Source organism: Haliaeetus albicilla, chromosome 3 (assembly GCF_947461875.1).
Source record: "Haliaeetus albicilla chromosome 3, bHalAlb1.1, whole genome shotgun sequence".
Classification (NCBI taxonomy): Eukaryota; Metazoa; Chordata; class Aves; order Accipitriformes; family Accipitridae; genus Haliaeetus; species Haliaeetus albicilla.
Window position 1 is genome coordinate 26925806 of NC_091485.1, and position 6000 is coordinate 26931805.

General features: G+C 37.8%; 1 protein-coding gene across 12 annotated transcripts in view; it reads right to left on the reverse strand.

Moving 5' to 3' along the window:
* ZNF521 (zinc finger protein 521) overlaps positions 1–6000 on the reverse strand; it is a 232610-nt gene that overhangs the window by 223986 nt on the left and 2624 nt on the right. The gene's annotated exons all lie outside the window — the stretch shown is intronic.

The following is a 6000-nucleotide window of genomic DNA, read 5'->3' on the forward strand; positions in this document are numbered from 1 at the left end:
GAAAAGTTGCAGTATAGCATGCACATCACTCTAGCTAAAGGAAAATCTAAAAGGCTCAAACGTGCACGCAAGAGAAGGACATGGATAACTTAGACTAAATCCTGAAAAAGGAGGGAAAAAAAATCCTCTATGTCTTTTTCTCAATAATTATGCAGTACAGAGGGGGAAAAAAGTGTTTGAAACTAAAGGAATGTGAAGTGGGAAAAAAAAAGCGTGACCGGTGTTAACTAATATTGTAAATACGGAGGACAATGGTACTGGTTCAAAAATCCATAGGAAGAGGGCAATTCTGTGCAGCCTTACTAATGTGTGTACAGAATAACATAAACCAGATTTTTTTTGGAAGGTAGGAGGGCAGAATGAAAATGTTAATTATAACATGTTGTAATAAGGATACCCCCAAGATCAGCCCTATCTTTTTTGCTACAGCATAGTCCCTAGGCAAATGGCTAACTACTCCTTGATAATTATCCTGGCTAAAACTAAAGCTACTGAAGTTTAGGAGACTCATATCTAACAGAATTTCTTTCATCTCTAATAATTGCTAAACTAGCATAATTACTCATACTTGAGGTGAAATAGAACCCAAGTTGTCTAAAATTAAAGTTAAAACAAAAACAAACCTCACCACCTCTTTTGGTTTTTGCACATCCATCTTTTGTCAGAATCCTATGCTAAGTGGTGCATTATGATTCAGAAGTATTTAAAAGCTTCTCTTGTGCTATCTGACTTTTGTAAAGAGAGCAACTGAAGATCTTTAATGCTTTGTAGTAACACATTTTGAAATATATTTGAAAACAGGCATGTACATTTTCACAGCACCAAATAAAACAGGCCCAATTCTTCGTAGATCTGTATGTTTTCCTTTCAGGGAAAAAAAAATATATATGCATGTATGCCACGGTTCTGATTTAAGTGAAGTAGCACATTTTCCCCACCCTCAGCTGACTGGGGTTTTGATTTTGAGCTCAGGTAGCGCTACAGGAACCAACGGAAACCCTAAAATACAGCTGGGAAAAGATGCTAAGAGATCTGTCTTACGGTATCAGCATTTATACTTGATTTTAATCAATCTAAAGAAAAAACAACTCCAAGGATAAGTTTCAAGGAACACAGAAAAAACACTGAAAAAACACTGAATCTGTACAGTCTACATAAAAACTTAACAGTTGTTCTAGATCCTTTCCTCGTGTACAATTATTCAAAACCAAGATTTTTTTAAAAAACACACAAGTTTCAAACTACTGAATGGTGTTTCAGAAAAATGAAATGAGAGCTATTAAACCAGTTGTAAATTCAACTGAAGGAATTACAGAGCAACACAAAGCCTTTCAAGACATCTTAGATCATGGCAGATAACGTTATGCTACATGTTAGGTAAGTGCCTCCATACTGACAGCATCCCTTGTTACACAAGTTAACAGCAACTCGGGAAAACAAAATCAAACCAAACCAAACACACACAGCATTTCTAAGCTTCTTAAGATTATCTTTGTCACAAGATTTCACTTTTACGGAAACTAGCAGTACAACCAGTAGCTGTTTAGATATGATTGTTTAGATGTTCTCTCCTAATAGTACCTGCTCCTAAGAAGTAGACAGTGATGGTCAATATAACTCACACTGGCCCCAAAAATGACTGGGTAGCATTACTGCAATCCTACAGCTAATCAAGACCATCAATACCACTACGCATTGCCAAAGTCAATGAATATTACTAAAGGTTAGGGAAGTTTCTGTTGTTACAGATTTTTTTTTAATATATAAAGGAGCTGGGGCTTGCTTTGGCCAAGTCAAAAAGAGAACACTATAAATAGCCTGCATTATAAAAAGATGCTAATCTTAAATCCTCTTTGTAATTTGTTTTTTTCATGTACTCTTTTATGTTCGATATCTTAATTTTTGCCCTTTTTTGGATGGCCAAATAGAAGCCAGCAATTCACTCATGCATCAAACAGCTGGTTTTGCTTTTCAGGCCAAATGGAATCTTATGAATTTTTTGTTCCCTCCCTATAAAATGATGATGCCAAAATAACACAGTTCCTGAAAACGGCCCGTTCAGAAAAAGTTCTTTGGACCAGTAATACTGAAACTTTAAGTCAAGTTCACAGAAATCATGCCAATACTAATTGCTGTTTTTGTTTATGCTGGATTGATTATAGTCTAATCAGCAGACAATCTAATGACTTTCAAGTCTAGTCCATGCAATTTAGAAGCCGGGGAGGGTTGGGGCTGAGAATAAACATTCAAACAGCTGACAGATACACAGAAATGTAAAGGCTACTGTTTGAAGGGGATCCGAATGTCAAATTCTCTCTGAACTATTGCTGCTATTAAGTAAGATTTTTATTTTAATCCACTACTGTTTTATCTTCCTTGGTACTACACCACACCACCTGCACCTCCGTACAAGAAACATCCTTTCACTTCAAATTTTTGATGAGAAAACAAGTCACATTAAAACACAGGTACAGTTACTCAGTCCACCAACACTCTGCACGAATTGAGTTGCAGCTGTAAATTCAGTCAGGATGGAAAGAGTACCTAGGTTTCCTCAAAAGGAGGGAACAACTTTAAGAGACGCCCTGGGCTTGCCAAAATATTTCAAGATACAAGCCTTCTTTAAGCAGAACATAGATATGTAAAATACAGCCGATAAATTTTTCCTTCTCATCTTTCTAGGAACTAACATTCAGTAATTTTATTTCTGCAGCCAAATGTGGGATACAAAATGACAAGGAGTAAAAATGCACTTTGAGTAATAACAATTTTTTTTTTTCCAGAAAGAAATCAGTTTCAGAGATCAGCGCTTGTATTAAATGGGTAGGGCTGTTCTAGTTTCCTTGTGATGGCTTATCTAACACCTACAATTTCAGTGATTTTTCACGGGTGACTTTACCATAATTAGTATTACCTGGCTTTAGCTTAGAGAAGCCTGGGTTTAACGTTTAGTAGGACTACATTTTCATTCCAGTTGGTATAAAGAATACCGGATTTCCTTTGCAAGTGACTATATTTTTGTAACTTTGTTTCTAAACAAAGTTCCTCATCAAAAGCCGGTAGTAAGGGCAAAAGAAAAACCTCAAGCCCTCCCAAAACTAAAACCCCATAAACCAGAAAGGGGAGGGGGGGGGAAGGCAGTCAGTAACCTAAGTGTGATATCTACAAAGCATGCCAAGTCACAAAAAAAGGTTTACCGTTCAAACGGCCAAGTTAAACAAGATACAAGCTAACTACTCTCTTTCCCCCCCACCCCTCCCTTGCTTCCTCATCTCAGGGGGTCTCCAGAGTGGTTTTACTTCGGGAATCGCATTGCCCTCAGGTGTTAGGAGTTTAAGGAGTCATACCAATTGCCCTTCTTCAATACCCTTCATTTGCACAGTGGCTCTTCTGAGGCTTATACACAGGTATCGTATCTCTGACTTATCTTTCCCCACCTGCTTCTCTCCCGCTATCCTCCCCTCCCCCACCAAATGCATTAGGTGATTTTGATCAGGTCAATGATACTTAATAGATTTTCCTTTTTCTTTTTTTTTTTTTTCTTTTCAGAAACTAGCCAAGGAAATGGGATAAATTAATCAGGAGAATGAAATATAGGTCAGGACTGATGAGTGATGCAACTGATCCTTCCCTTGCCTATAAGAATCCAGCAGCTGAACTTTAATTCTTCCTTCCTAATGTAAAATAAGATAATCAAATTACAGTTTTTCAGAAAGTTAAATAATTTACTCTCCTTTTGACACTTGGGGTTTTTTTGCCACAACCCTGTAGTATATTTGTAAGAGACAGTGCTTTTCACAGAAAATAATTACAATCTTATTTTTCCTTGGAAAGATGTTTTTATTATTCTTAAATTGTAAGGCACTTATCTAATGTCAGCCATGCCTTTTCTTCTTTCCCAGGTCCAAATCTGAGATGCAATCCTCACTAAGAGCTGGGGGACAGTCAGACCAAAGTTGGCAAGAAACCCGGGGGGGGGGGGGGGGAGGGGGAGAAATAGAAGACGAATGTAAACAGTAAGCATGGCAATTCAAAAAAGTGTGTTTTCAAGAAACAGAAGAAATTCAGTCATTAGCAAGTTTTTAACACACACCATTTCAGATGAACCTTAGTCTCATGCATTAAATAAAACAAAATGACAATTGAGTTTTTTATAATGTATTTACCTGCCTTGTATCAGTACTCCCCTAAGATATAAGTTTCAAATTAAGTTATCAAAAGTGACAGACATATCAAAAATATCTCTTATATCTTCCCCCCAGAAAGGGTTGCTACGTACATGACAAATTGGAAATGTAATGTGTAACTCCATATTTTATTTAGATGTAAAACAGCGCTCATGAGTTTAAATAACTCATTTACATACATTCAAAGAATAGTTTTTCAGAGAAGCTATTTAAAATACTTTTTATTTTTAAACTGTAGAACTATATTTTGTACTGTACTAAATCAGTAATACTTAAGAAATAAGGAATTTAAATAAACGCTGCATTGGAGATACAGTTTAAATTCTCCTTGCAACATTACTTACAGCTTTTGTTCACTAAAAATGAAGATGTAATAACTGATGGGCAGACTCTTATCAATTAATTTAAATGCTATGTCTACGCAAGCATCTTTCAACTTCTCAGATGAATCGCATTATTAGCCCTTTCAGAAGTCTTAGTTGGACTGCTTTCAGAATTCTATTAAGCCACTCCAAAATTGACATGATTCAAGAAAAATAAAACAGGAAAAATGAAAAAGATATTTGAACAAAGGCCACCAAGAATGATAACCTACTCCCCAAAGGTAATTACTGCAGTAATAATTATAGATGATGATTGATTGATTTACTGCCTGTTTTTAGTTGAAAAATAGTAAATAAGACACTGTAAAGAAATCTCTATCATCTCTATCCTGAACATTAAGTGGTTTTCTTAAGTCAGTAGTTTATTGTCAGCAAACCCAAGCTGCTCCATCTGAATAGTCCAATGTTGCTGTTTTCTCATTTTAGGGACTCTCTGGCTACTGGTACATAAGGCAGGCAAAGCCCATACCTCCACATAAAATGGAAGCTGCATCTTTTGTTTTAAACTAAGTGTGATGTTTACAGGAAGATATTTGAAACAAACCTCCTCTCTGTAATGCATCTAACAAATAACCACAAGTAAAACACGTCCAATGCCTAACAGGAGAACAGTTTTCTCTATTTGCCTATTAATTCTGAACGTTTATTCCTTTGCACTTAAATACGTGGAGGTCTACAACTAACCTTCAGTTAAAGTTTCCCAGCATCTTTTTGCATATACGGCTAATTGAGCGCTCTCCTACTGGCTCTAAAACTCTTATGCACAGGTAAATAAATCCTCCCTGGGAAGCTCGGAATATAAGTGCGTGCCCAAGCAACAGAACTTTCATTGTAGTATCATTTTTAAGAGGTAAGGGAAGAGCAGCTCGTTTGTTCTTCACAAGATGCCAAACAAAAGCACCACTGAACCGCACAAACTTCGGTAAACTAGATACAGACGGCAGCAGCAGGTAAAGCAGTAAATTCAAGGCACCCTTTATTCCCTTTTAAAATATCTGGAGAGTTTTTTTTTTTTAAAAAAAAAAAAGAAAGGAAAGAAGAAAGAATTAAAGCCTTCTCTAAAGCTCAGTGAAGTCAACAGGAAGACTTTGAAAAGGGAACTCCTGGAAAGAGTTGTTTCAAGCGAAGGGAGCGCAGTTTTTTGCCAGGTCCTCCCGCACAAGTCCATAAAAGCAGACCCCGCTCCTGCTTTCTAACTATGTAACTGCGCTGGTTTCTAGGCACTTAACTCCTGGCGTACGCCAGCCCAGCCGAGAAGAAAACAAGGCCTGCCGTCAGCCACGAAGCGGCTCAGGATCACATCCCCTGCCGGGGGCTCGCCGGCCTCCGCGCTGCCGGCACAGCCAGCCCCCCGGGCCGCACAAGTTGCCCTCGGATCCGCAGGCCTTTCTCCCTCTCCTCCCGCCTTCCCGTCCCCCCCAAAAGTAGAC